Source organism: Motacilla alba, chromosome 21, assembly GCF_015832195.1.
Source record: "Motacilla alba alba isolate MOTALB_02 chromosome 21, Motacilla_alba_V1.0_pri, whole genome shotgun sequence".
Lineage (NCBI taxonomy): Eukaryota > Metazoa > Chordata > Aves > Passeriformes > Motacillidae > Motacilla > Motacilla alba.
Genome location: NC_052036.1, coordinates 70,368 through 83,513, shown reverse-complemented (window position 1 = coordinate 83,513; position 13,146 = coordinate 70,368). Strand labels below are relative to the sequence as shown.

At 51.3% G+C, this 13,146-nt stretch overlaps 4 long non-coding RNA genes across 4 annotated transcripts; all 4 read left to right on the top strand.

Moving 5' to 3' along the window:
- Window positions 1–935: 935 nt before the first annotated feature.
- Window positions 936–1,659, top strand: LOC119710719. Its single transcript, XR_005259618.1, has 4 exons — window positions 936–1,066; window positions 1,165–1,328; window positions 1,412–1,491; window positions 1,569–1,659. It is a non-coding gene; the product is annotated as an uncharacterized LOC119710719 (long non-coding RNA).
- A 2,792-nt stretch (window positions 1,660–4,451) lies between these two features.
- LOC119710687 lies at window positions 4,452–5,301 on the top strand. Its single transcript, XR_005259607.1, has 3 exons — window positions 4,452–4,752; window positions 4,836–4,915; window positions 4,993–5,301. It is a non-coding gene; the product is annotated as an uncharacterized LOC119710687 (long non-coding RNA).
- A 2,197-nt stretch (window positions 5,302–7,498) lies between these two features.
- LOC119710505 lies at window positions 7,499–8,188 on the top strand. The gene is made up of 4 exons (XR_005259564.1): window positions 7,499–7,811; window positions 7,890–7,931; window positions 8,026–8,039; window positions 8,153–8,188. It is a non-coding gene; the product is annotated as an uncharacterized LOC119710505 (long non-coding RNA).
- Window positions 8,189–9,681: 1,493 nt separating this feature from the next.
- LOC119710506 lies at window positions 9,682–10,496 on the top strand. Its single transcript, XR_005259565.1, has 3 exons — window positions 9,682–9,911; window positions 9,985–10,065; window positions 10,146–10,496. It is a non-coding gene; the product is annotated as an uncharacterized LOC119710506 (long non-coding RNA).
- The last annotated feature ends 2,650 nt before the right edge of the window (window positions 10,497–13,146 follow it).

The window sequence follows — 13,146 nt, the reverse complement described above, 5'->3', positions numbered from 1 at the left end:
CTCTAAGGGGCCCCTTGGGACAGCAAAAGGGAGAGGCTCTGCTTTCGATTGCAGCTGTAGGGTATGCAGTGCAGAACAGTTCCGGTCTGTGTCGTGTCGTTCGGTGTCCTGTGTTACCTAGTGTGTCTTTGGGGTCCCTTGGATCAAATATCTCCGCCTTTTCCCCTCGAGGCCCTTAGCACAAGCATCAGCTGTCATCTCTAGGTTCTCGAACGCCGGCACTTCTCGGCAGGATGCCGACATCATTTGTTCTTTTACCGGCGGGCTCAGCCACATCTCGAGTCACATCTCAGAAGCAGCGAGTCAGACGTCTTTTGAGGCCTTGTTCCCGGCTGTATCAGCATCCATCCTTTCCAGCCGTGAGCTGTAAAGTCCTGGGGCTCATAAAATAGTATGATATGGAGAACATTCTAAACGTAGCATTGTCTCACAGCTGCCTTGATCATTGTGACCAACAGGTCTTATAACAGGTCACTCAGGTTCCAGTCTTTTCTTCTGCTCCTTAGAGGAGCTGCCTCCATCCATTGTCGCATTGGCATAGGTCATCTCTTTTGGCATCCTCGTGGTCCTTGCCACTATTTATTCTTGCCAGGAACTCTTTTCTCATCATTGTGTCACACTTTGTAGTATAAAGCGATGTTTGTTTTTAGAGACCCCATTGTTTGTCACGTCCCGTCCTGTGTCACGGGTGTGTGCACATATTTGTGCCGGAGCCGCTCTGCCCCGCTGCGTAGCCTGGTGCGATAGGACGAGTCCCGGGGTCTTGAACTTTGTAAGGTGGTGTGTAGTCAGACTCTAGATGGTATTCCTAGATTGACACAAGCTGTTTGGAGCTGTGAAGTTATCCTGCAGCCCTTTGACTTTTGTCTTAACTTCCTTTCAGATACAGAAGAATAAAATCCGTGGCAGAGCATCCCATCCTGGATTAGGGGGTTCCCCTGAGCAGGTCAGTCATGGTTTGTGTCTGCAGTTGAAGTGTAAATGGTGACTCTGTTACAGCACTGTTCCTTGTTTTTATTTTTAGAAAGTCAAGCCGGATGGCAGCAATCAAGTTGAAGAGGGCAAGGTGAGCAGTGTCCAGTGGACAAAAGCAGTTGTTATTGCTGAGATCTCTCTTTCTGTTGCAACTCTAAGCCTCCATTCCTGTTTGTGTGCTTTAGGCAGTCCACTCGGAGTATGCCAGGAACCAGTCAGCAGACGGCCGATGGACTAGGTTTGCTGCTCTTGTGAGCCCCCTGGGAGTCTTACAGGACTCGATGATGAAGCCTTTGCCTTTTTTACTTAAAGGTGTCATCTGCATCGCCTTTGGCAACGGCCTTGGAGTTGCGGTGAGTCGGGGAAGCAGGGAGGAGAAGGGAGGGTCCTCTCAGGTCTCAGCAATGCCACATCACCTCGTCTGCTCTTAACCCAGGCATACCCTGCAAAGACGGCGTGGCCTCCGAGCGCGGCAAAAGCACGTGGCCCGAGGAGCTGGGCATTCTCAGGAGAACGGTGAGCAGCAGAATTGTTAAGTTTCGGCCGACGTGCTGCCCAGATCATGCATTGATGTTCCGTTTCCTTTAATGTAGCTGTCTAGGAGACAACGGCCCAGCGACAGCAGGAACTTCCCAGCCGGCGAGGCGGCCTTCCTTCGGACCTGACACGGACCGGGTTCCCCAGATATCTGAGATAAGTCGAGGGCTGTGACCCAGAGTGGGGATGAAAGGGGGATGCTGGGTTGGGACTCCCCGGGAGGGATTTTTGAGTCCGCTATGGAGACAGGGATGTGGATGAAGCGGCCCCTTAGGCCATGTAACGGGAAAAGTGTCACTTATGATCACAGTGCTGAGGTGCTCAGGGCAGAGCAGTCCCGGTGCGTCTCGTGTCACTTGTCTGTTGTGCGTTCTGTGTGTTTGGGTGTCTCAGGTCTTTTAGCTTAGCCCTTTGAGGGGCCTATCAGAAACCCACGCATCATTCTTAGCATCCGTGATCTCTGCCTTCCTTGGCCTGGCACCGATGCCATAGAACTTTTGACTCGGGAGCTCAGACAGGCATCAGAATCGCATCTCTCTTTAGAAGCATCCGGTCAGATGTCTTTTCAGGTCTTGTTCTGAGCTGTATGGACAGCTGCGCCCCGCAAGGATCCATTGTGGCGGATTAGGAGTCTTAAGAATGTGAGGACCGGTAGAGGATTCTGACCGTAGGATTCACAGGCATCCATCTTTGCGGTTTCTTGGAATAAATATTTCAGTTAGCATCTTCTTCCTCCAGGGTTCTCTGAGCCTCATCAGCTCGCCATCGCTCTCAACTCGGTCATCTCGCTTTGCATTCTTTTGGTCCTTGCAGTCATTCATCTTGCCAAGAGATTGCTATCCCTGTTGTGTCCCTCATTGTTTGTCACGTCCCGTCCTGTGTCACGGGTGTGTGCACATATTTGTGCCGGAGCCGCTCTGCCCTGCTGCGTAGCCTGGTGCGATAGGACGAGTCCCGGGGACTTGAACTTTGTAAGGTGGTGTGTAGTCGGACTCTAGATGGTATTCCTAGCTTGACACAAGCTGTTTAGAGCTGTGAAGTTATCCTGCAGCCCTTTGATGTATATCCTAACTTTCTTTCAGGTGCTGATGCATTATATCCTTGGCAGAGCGCCCCATCCCGGGCTCGTGGGCTCCCCTGAGCAGGTCAGTCACTGTTTGTATCTGCAGAGGAAGCATAAATGGTGACTCTGTTACAGCACTGTTCCTTGTTTTTATTTTTAGGAAGTCAAGGCAGATAGCAGCAGTCAAGGCCAAGTGGGCAAGGTGAGCATTGAGTTGTGTACAGAAGTAGTTGTTATTGCTCAAGTCTCACTTTCTGGTGCAACTCTAAGCCTCCATTCTCGTTTGTTTGCTTTAGGTAATTGACTCGGCGTATGTCCAGCCCCCGTCACACACCGGCCAATGCACCGAGTTTCCTGCACATGGGGCCTTGTGGAAGTACTACAGGACTCTGCGATGAAGCCTTTAAATTTTCTATTTCACCGTCCTATCTTGGTAGCCATCAGGACCGGCCAAGCAGTTGTGGTGAGTCGGGGAGGTTGGGAGCAGGAGCGAAGGTCCACTCAGGTTTCAGCAATGCCAAATCAAGTTGTCTCTGCTTAATCTAGGCAGACCCTGCGACAATGGAATCAGCCTCTCAGCACGGCCAAAGCGTGCGGCCCGAGGACCAGGGCATTCTTAAGAATGTGGTGAGTAGCAGACTTGTTTGGTTTTGGCCGATGTGCTGCTAAGCTTGTGCACAGATGTTTGGTTTTCTTTCTCTTGGCAGAGTAAGATATAACAGCCCGGTGCCAGCAGGGACTGCTCAGATAGCGAGGCTGCTTTCTTTCGCACCTGACACAGATTGGCATGCCCACCTGTCGGAGAGATGAGTAGAGGGCTGCGACCCGCAGAGGGGATGAAAGTGGGATGCTGGGTTGGGACTCACCGGGAGGGATTTTTGAGTTTGCTTTGGAGACGGGGATGTGGAAGAAGCGGCCCCTTAGGCCACGTAAAGGGAAAGTGTCACTTATGATCACAGTGCTGAGGTGCTCAGGGCAGAGCAGTCCCGGTGCGTCTCGTGTCACTTGTCTGTTGTGCGTTCTGTGTGTTTGGGTGTCTCAGGTCTTTTAGCTTAGCCCTTTGAGGGGCCTATCAGAAACCCACGCATCATTCTTAGCATCAGTGATCTCTGCGTTCCTTGGCCTGGCACCCATGCCATAGAACTTTTGACTCGGGAGCTCAGATAGGCATCAGAATCGCATCTCTCTTTAGAAGCATCCGGTCAGATGTCTTTTCAGGTCTTGTTCTGAGCTGTATGGACAGCTGCGCCCCGCAAGGATCCATTGTGGCGGATTAGGAGTCCTAAGAATGTGAGGACCGGTAGAGGATTGTGACCGTAGGATTCACAGGCATCCATCTTTGCAGTTTCTTGGAATAAATATTTCAGTTAGCATCTTCTTCCTCCAGGGTTCTCTGAGCCTCATCAGCTCGCCATCGCTCTCAACTCGGTCATCTCGCTTTGCATTCTTTTGGTCCTTGCAGTCATTCATCTTGCCAAGAGATTGCTATCCCTGTTGTGTCCCTCATTGTTTGTCACGTCCCGTCCTGTGTCACGGGTGTGTGCACATATTTGTGCCGGAGCCGCTCTGCCCCGCTGCGTAGCCTGGTGCGATAGGACGAGTCCCGGGGTCTTGAACTTTGTAAGGTGGTGTGTAGTCGGACTCTAGATGGTATTCCTAGCTTGACACAAGCTGTTTGGAGCTGTGAAGTTATCCTGCAGCCCTTTGACTTTTGTCTTAACTTCCTTTCAGATGCAGAAGAATAAAATCCATGGCAGAGCATCCCATCCTGGATTAGGGGGTTCCCCTGAGCAGGTCAGTCACTGTTTGTGTCTGCATTTGAAGTGTAAATGGTGACTCTGTGTACAGCACTGTTCCTTGTTTTTATTTTTAGGAAGTCAAGCCAGATGGCAGCAATCAAGTTGAAGAGGGCAAGGTAAGCAGTGATCAGTGGAATGAAGCCTTTGTTAGTGCTCAGGTCTCTCTTTCTGGTGCAGCTCTAAGCCTCCATTCTCGTTTGTGTGCTTTAGGCAATTCACTCAGTGTATGCAAAGCTCCCGTTACACACCGGCCGATGGACCGGGTTTCCTGCTCTCGTAAGCCCCCTGGGAGCCTTACAGGACTCGGTGATGAAGCCTTTGCCTTTTTTACTTAAAGGTGTCATCTGCATCGCCTTTGGCAACTGCCTTGGAGTTGCAGTGAGTCAGGGAAGCAGGGAGGAGAAGGGAGGGTCCGCTCAGGTTTCAGCAATGCCACATCACCTCGTCTGCTCTTAACCCAGGCATACCCTGCAAAGACGGCGTGGCCTCTGAGCGCGGCAAAAGCACGTGGCCCGAGGAGCTGGGCATTCTCAGGAGAACGGTGAGCAGCAGAATTGTTAAGTTTTGGCCGACGTGCTGCCCAGATCATGCATTGATGTTCCGTTTCCTTTAATGTAGCTGTCTAGGAGACAACGGCCCAGCGACAGCAGGAACTTCCCAGCCGGCGAGGCGGCCTTCCTTCGCACCTGACACGGACCGGGTTCCCCAGATATCTGAGATAAGTCGAGGGCTGTGACCCAGAGCGGGGATGAAAGGGCGATGCTGGGTTGGGACTCCCCGGGAGGGATTTTTGAGTCCGCTTTGGAGACGGGGATGTGGAAGAAGCGACCTCTTAGGCCACGTAAAGGGAAAGTGTCACTTATGATCACAGTGCTGAGGTGCTCAGGGCAGAGCAGTCCCGGTGCGTCTCGTGTCACTTGTCTGTTGTGCGTTCTGTGTGTTTGGGTGTCTCAGGTCTTTTAGCTTAGCCCTTTGAGGGGCCTATCAGAAACCCACGCATCATTCTTAGCATCAGTGATCTCTGCGTTCCTTGGCCTGGCACCCATGCCATAGAACTTTTGACTCGGGAGCTCAGATAGGCATCAGAATCGCATCTCTCTTTAGAAGCATCCGGTCAGATGTCTTTTCAGGTCTTGTTCTGAGCTGTATGGACAGCTGCGCCCCGCAAGGATCCATTGTGGCGGATTAGGAGTCCTAAGAATGTGCGGACCGGTAGAGGATTGTGACCGTAGGATTCACAGGCATCCATCTTTGCAGTTTCTTGGAATAAATATTTCAGTTAGCATCTTCTTCCTCCAGGGTTCTCTGAGCCTCATCAGCTCGCCATCGCTCTCAACTCGGTCATCTCGCTTTGCATTCTTTTGGTCCTTGCAGTCATTCATCTTGCCAAGAGATTGCTATCCCTGTTGTGTCCCCCATTGTTTGTCACGTCCCGTCCTGTGTCACGGGTGTGTGCACATATTTGTGCCGGAGCCGCTCTGCCCTGCTGCGTAGCCTGGTGCGATAGGACGAGTCCCGGGGTCTTGAACTTTGTAAGGTGGTGTGTAGTCGGACTCTAGATGGTATTCCTAGATTGACACAAGCTGTTTGGAGCTGTGAAGTTATCCTGCAGCCCTTTGATGTATATCCTAACTTTCTTTCAGGTGCTGATGCATTATATCCTTGGCAGAGCACCCCATCCCGGGCTCGTGGGCTCCCCTGAGCAGGTCAGTCACTGTTTGTATCTGCAGAGGAAGCATAAATGGTGACTCTGTTACAGCACTGTTCCTTGTTTTTATTTTTAGGAAGTCAAGGCAGATAGCAGCAGTCAAGGCCAAGTGGGCAAGGTGAGCATTGAGTTGTGTACAGAAGTAGTTGTTATTGCTTAAGTCTCACTTTCTGGTGCAACTCTAAGCCTCCATTCTCGTTTGTTTGCTTTAGGTAATTGACTCGGCGTATGTCCAGCCCCCGTCACACACCGGCCAATGCACCGAGTTTCCTGCACATGGGGCCTTGTGGAAGTACTACAGGACTCTGCGATGAAGCCTTTAAATTTTCTATTTCACCGTCCTATCTTGGTAGCCATCAGGACCGGCCAAGCAGTTGTGGTGAGTCGGGGAGGTTGGGAGCAGGAGCGAGGGTCCATTCAGGTTTCAACAATGCCAAATCAAGTTGTGTCTGCTTAATCTAGGCAGACAATGGCGTCTTAATCCTGTGACAATGGCATCAGCCTCCGAGCACGGCCAAAGCATGCGGCCCGAGGACCTGGGCATTCTTGAGAATGTGGTGAGTAGCAGACTTGTTTGGTTTTGGCCGATGTGCTGCTAAGCTTGTGCACAGATGTTTGGTTTTCTTTCTCTTGGCAGAGTATGATACTACAGCCCGGTGCCAGCAGGGACCGCTCAGATGGCGAGGCTGCTTTCTTTCGCACCTGACACAGATTGGCATGCCCACCTGTCTGAGAGATGAGTAGAGGGCTGCGACCCGCAGAGGGGATGAAAGTGGGATGCTGGGTTGGGACTCACCGGGAGGGATTTTTGAGTCCGCTTTGGAGACGGGGATGTGGAAGAAGTGGCTCCTTAGGCCACTGAATGGGAAAGTGTCACTTTTGATCACAGTGCTGAGGTGCTCAGGGCAGAGCAGTCCCGGTGTGTCTCGTGTCACTTGTCCGTCGTGCATTATGTGTTGTTTGGGTATCCCATGTCACAGGTCTTTTTCCTTAGCCCTTTGAGGGGCCTGTCAGAAACCCATGCATCATTCTTAGCATCTGTGATCTCTGCGTTCCTTGGCCTGGCACCGATGCCATAGAACTTTTGACTTGGGAGCTCAGACAGGCATCAGAACTGCCACTCTTTTTAGAAGCATCCGGTCAGATGTCTTTTCAGGTCTTGTTCTGAGCCGTATGGACAGCTGCGCCCCGCAAGGATCCATTGCGGCAGATTAGGAGTTGTAAGAATGTGAGGACTGGTAGAGGATTCTGACCGCAAGATTCTCGGACATTCATCGTTGCAGTTTCTTGGAATACATCATTCAGTTAGCATCTTCTTCCTCCAGGGTTCTCTGAGCCTCATCAGCTCACCATCACTCTCGACTTGATCATCTCATTTTGCATTCTTTTGGTCCTTGCAGTCATTCTTCTTGCCAAGAGATTTCTGTCCCTGTTATGTCCCCATTGTTTGTCACGTCCCGTCCTGTGTCACAGATGGGTGCACATATTTGTGCCGGAGCTGCTCTGCCCCGCTGCGTAGCCTGGTGCGATAGGACCAGTCCCGGGGACTTGAAATTTGTAAGGTGGGGTGTAGTCAGGCTCTAGATGGTATTCCTAGATTGACACAGGATGTTTGGAGCTGTGAAGTTCTCCTGCAGCCCTTTGACTTGTCTTAACTTTCTTTCAGATGCAGCAGGATAAAATCCATGGCAGAGCATCCCATCCTGGATTAGGGGGTTCCCCTGAGCAGGTCAGTCATGGTTTGTGTCTGCAGTTGAAGTGTAAATGGTGACTCTGTTACAGCACTGTTCTTTGTTTTTATTTTTAGGAAGTAAAGCCAGATATCAGCAGTCAGGTTGAAGAGGGCAAGGTGAGCAGTGTCCAGTGGAATGAAGCCTTTGTTAGTGCTCAGGTCTCTCTTTCTGTTGCAGCTCTAAGCCTCCATTCTCGTTTGTGTCCTTTAGGCAATTGACTCTGAGTATGCAAAGCTCCCATCACGCACCGGCCAATGGACCGGGTTTGCTGCTCTTGTGAGCCTTCTGGGAGTCTTACAGGACTCTGTGATGAAGCCTTTGCCTTTTTTACTTAAAGGTGTCATCTGGGTCGCCTTTGGCAACAGCCATGGAGTTGTGGTGAGTCGGGGAAGCAGGGAGGAGAAGGGAGGGTCTGCTCAGATTTCAGCAATGCCATATCACCTCGTCTCCTCTTAACCCAGGCATACCCTGCAACGACGTGTGGCCTCCGAGCGCAGCAAAAGCATGTGGCCTGAGGAGCTGGGCATTCTCTGGAGAACGGTGAGCAGCAGAATTGTTAGGTTTTGGCCGACGTGCTGCCCAGATCATGCATTGATGCTCTGTTTTCTTTAATGTAGCCGTCTAAGAGACAACGGCCCAGTGACAGCAGGAACTTCCCAGCTAGGGAGGCTGCCTTCCTTCACACCAGACATGGATTGGCATCCCCAGATGTCTGAGATAAGTAGAGGGCTGTGACCCAGAGAGGAGATGAAAGTGGGGTGCTGGTTCGGGACTCACCGGGAGGAGTTTTTGAGTCTGCTTTGGAGACGGGGATGTGGAAGAAGCGGCCCCTTAGGCCACTGAATGGGAAAGTGTCACTTTTGATCACAGTGCTGAGGTGCGCAGGGCAGAGCAGTCCCGGTGTGTCTCGTGTCACTTGTCTGTTGTGCATTCTGTGTGTTTGGGTGTCTCAGGTCTTTTTCCTTAGCCCTTTGAGGGGCCTATCAGAAACCCACGCATCATTCTTAGCATCTGTGATCTCTGCGTTCCTTGGCCTGGCACCGATGCCATAGAACTTTGGACTCGGGAGCTCAGACAGGCATCAGAATCGCATCTCTCTTTAGAAGCATCCGGTCAGATGTCTTTTCAGGTCTTGTTCTGAGCTGTATGGACAGCTGCGCCCCGCAAGGATCCATTGTGGCGGATTAGGAGTCCTAAGAATCTGAGGACCGGTAGAGGATTCTGACCGTAGGATTCACAGGCATCCATCTTTGCAGTTTCTTGGAATAAATATTTCAGTTAGCACTTTCTTCCTCCAGGGTTCTCTGAGCCTCATCAGCTCACCATCGCTCTTGCCTCGGTCATCTCACTTTGCATTCTTTTGGTCCTTGCAGTCATTCATCTTGCCAAGAGATTGCTATCCCTGTTGTGTCCCCATTGTTTGTCACGTCCCGTCCTGTGTCACAGGTGGGTGCACATATTTGTGCCGGAGCCGCTCTGCCCTGCTGCGTAGCCTGGTGCGATAGGACGAGTCCCGGGGACTTGAACTTTGTAAGGTGTTGTGTAGTCAGACTCTAGATGGTATTCCTAGATTGACACAGGATGTTTGGGGCTGTGAAGTTATCCTGCAGCCCTTTGACTTTTGTCTTAACTTTCTTTCAGATGCAGAAGGATAAAATCCATGGCAGAGCATCCCATCCCGGGCTCGTGGGTTCCCCTGAGCAGGTCAGTCATGGTTTGTGTCTGCAGTTGAAGTGTAAATGGTGACTCTGTTACAGCACTGTTCATTCCCTTTTGTTTTTTTTTTTTTTTAGGAAGTCGAGCCAGATATCAGCAGTCAAGTTGAAGAGGGCAAGGTGAGCATTGAGTTGTGTACAGAAGTAATTGTTATTGCTCAAGTCTCACTTTCTGGTGCAACTCTAAGCCTCCATTCTCGTTTGTTTGCTTTAGGTAATTGACTCGGCGTATGTCCAGCCCCTCTCCCACACCGGCCAATGCACCGAGTTTCCTGCACATGGGGCCTTGTGGAAGTATTACAGGTCTCTGCGATTAAGCCTTTAAATTTTCTATTTCACCGTCCTATCTGGGTAGCCATCAGGACCTGCCAAGGAGTTGTGGTGAGTCGGGGAGGTAGGGAGCAGGAACGAGGGTCCAGTCAGGTTTCAGCAATGCCGAATCAAGTTAATCTAGGCAGACCCTGCGACAATGGTGTCAGCCTCCAAGCACGGCCAAAGCGTGCTGCCCGAGGAACTGGGCATTCTTAGGAATGTGGTGAGTAGCAGACTTGTTTGGTTTTGGCCGATGTGCTGCTAAGCTTGTGCACTGATGTTTGGTTTTCTTTCTCTTGGCAGATTAAGATACAACAGCCCGGTGCCAGCAGGGACTGCTCAGATGGCGAGGCTGCTTTCTTTCGCACCTGACACAGACTGGCATGCCCACCTGTCTGAGAGATGAGTAGAGGGCTGTGACCCGCAGAGGGGATGAAAGTGGGATGGTGGGTTGGGACTCCCCGGGAGGGATTTTTGAGTCCGCTTTGGAGACGGAGATGTGGAAGAAACGGCCCCTTAGGCCATGTAAAGGGAAAGTGTCACTTATGATCCCAGTGCTGAGGTGCTCAGGGCAGAGCAGTCCCGGTGCGTCTCGTGTCACTTGTCTGTTGTGCGTTCTGTGTGTTTGGGTGTCTGATGTCTTTTAGCTTAGCCCTTTGAGGGGCCTATCAGAAACCCAGGCATCATTCTTAGCATCTGTGATCTCTGCGTTCCTTGGCCTGGCACCGATGCCGTTGAACTTTTGACTCGGGAGCTCAGACAGGCATCAGAATCGCATCTCTCTTTAGAAGCATCCGGTCAGATGTCTTTTCAGGTCTTGTTCTGAGCTGTATGGACAGCTGCGCCCCGCAAGGATCCATTGTGGCGGATTAGGAGTCCTAAGAATCTGAGGACTGGTAGAGGATTCTGACCGTAGGATTCACAGGCATCCATCTTTGCAGTTTCTTGGAATAAATATTTCAGTTAGCACCTTCTTCCTCCAGGGTTCTCTGAGCCTCATCAGCTTGCCATCGCTCTCGCCTCGGTCATCTCACTTTGCATTCTTTTGGTCCTTGCAGTCATTCATCTTGCCAAGAGATTGTTATCCCTGTTGTGTCCCTGTTGTTTGTCACGTCCCGTCCTGTGTCACAGGTGGGTGCACATATTTGTGCCGGCGCCGCTCTGCCCTGCTGCGTAGCCTGGTGCGATAGGACGAGTCCCGGGGTCTTGAACTTTGTAACGCGGTGTGTAGTTAGACTCTAGATGGTATTCCTAGATTGACACAAGATGTTTGGAGCTGTGAAGGTATCCTGCAGCCCTTTGACATTTGTCTTAACTTTCTTTCAGATGCAGAAGGATAAAATCCATGGCAGAGCATCCCATCCCGGGCTTGTGGGTTCCCCCGAGCAGGTCAGTCACGGTTTGTGTCTGCAGTTGAAGTGTAAATGGTGACTCTGTTACAGCACTGTTCCTTGTTTTTATTTTTAGGAAGTCAAGCTGGATGGCAGCAATCAAGTTGAAGATGGCAAGGTGAGCAGTGATCAGTGGAATGAAGCCTTTGTTAGTGCTCAGGTCTCTCTTTCTCTTGCAGCTCTAAGCCTCCATTCTCGTTTGTGTGCTTTAGGCAGTCCACTCGGAGTATGCAAAGCTCCCGTCACACACCGGCCGATGGACCGGGTTTGCTGCTCTCGTAAGACCCCAGGGAGCCTTACAGGACTTGGTGATGAAGCCTTTGCCTTTTTTACTTAAAGGTGTCATCTGCATCGCCTTTGGCAACAGCCTTGGAGTTGTGGTGAGTCGGGGAAGCAGGGAGGAGAAGGGAGGGTCCGCTCAGGTTTCAGCAATGCCACATCACCTCGTCTGCTCTTAACCCAGGCACACCCTGCAAAGACGGTGTGGCCTCCGAGCGCGGCAAAAGCACGTGGCCCGAGGAGCTGGGCATTCTCAGGAGAACGGTGAGCAGCAGAATTGTTAGGGTTTGGCCGACGTGCTGCCCAGATCATGCATTGATGTTTGGTTTTCTTTAATGTAGCTGTCTAGGAGACAACGGCCCAGCGACAGCAGGAACTTCCCAGCCGGCGAGGCGGCCTTCCTTCGCATCTGACACGGACCGGGTTCCCCAGATGTCTGAGATAAGTCGAGGGCTGTGACCCAGAGCGGGGATGAAAGTGGGATGGTGGGTTGGGACTCCCCGGGAGGGATTTTTGAGTCCGCTTTGGAGACGGAGATGTGGAAGAAGCGGCCCCTTAGGCCATGTAAAGGGAAAGTGTCACTTATGATCCCAGTGCTGAGGTGCTCAGGGCAGAGCAGTCCCGGTGCGTCTCGTGTCACTTGTCTGTTGTGCGTTCTGTGTGTTTGGGTGTCTGATGTCTTCTAGCTTAGCCCTTTGAGGGGCCTATCAGAAACCCAGGCATCATTCTTAGCATCTGTGATCTCTGCGTTCCTTGGCCTGGCACCGATGCCGTTGAACTTTTGACTCGGGAGCTCAGACAGGCATCAGAATCGCATCTCTCTTTAGAAGCATCCGGTCAGATGCCTTTTCAGGTCTTGTTCTGAGCTGTATGGACAGCTGCGCCCCGCAAGGATCCATTGTGGCGGATTAGGAGTCTTAAGAATGTGAGGACTGGTAGAGGATTCTGACCGTAGGATTCACAGGCATCCATCTTTGCAGTTTCTTGGAATAAATATTTCAGTTAGCACCTTCTTCCTCCAGGGTTCTCTGAGCCTCATCAGCTTGCCATCGCTCTCGCCTCGGTCATCTCACTTTGCATTCTTTTGGTCCTTGCAGTCATTCATCTTGCCAAGAGATTGTTATCCCTGTTGTGTCCCCGTTGTTTGTCACGTCCCGTCCTGTGTCACAGGTGGGTGCACATATTTGTGCCGGCGCCGCTCTGCCCTGCTGCGTAGCCTGGTGCGATAGGACTAGTCCCGGGGACTTGAACTTTGTAACGCGGTGTGTAGTCGGACTCTAGATGGTATTCCTAGATTGACACAAGATTTTTGGAGCTGTGAAGTTATCCTGCAGCCCTTTGACATTTGTCTTAACTTTCTTTCAGATGCAGAAGGATAAAATCCATGGCAGAGCATCCCATCCCGGGCTCGTGGGTTCCCCTGAGCAGGTCAGTCACGGTTTGTGTCTGCAGTTGAAGTGTAAATGGTGTCTCTGTTGCAGCACGTTTCATTGCCTTTTTTTTTTTTTTTTTAGGAAGTCAAGCCAGATATCAGCAGTCAAGTTGAGGAGGGCAAGGTGAGCAGTGATCAAAAGATGCCAGCATTCGTTATTGCCGAGGCCTCTATTTCTGGTGCAACTCTAAGCATCCACTAT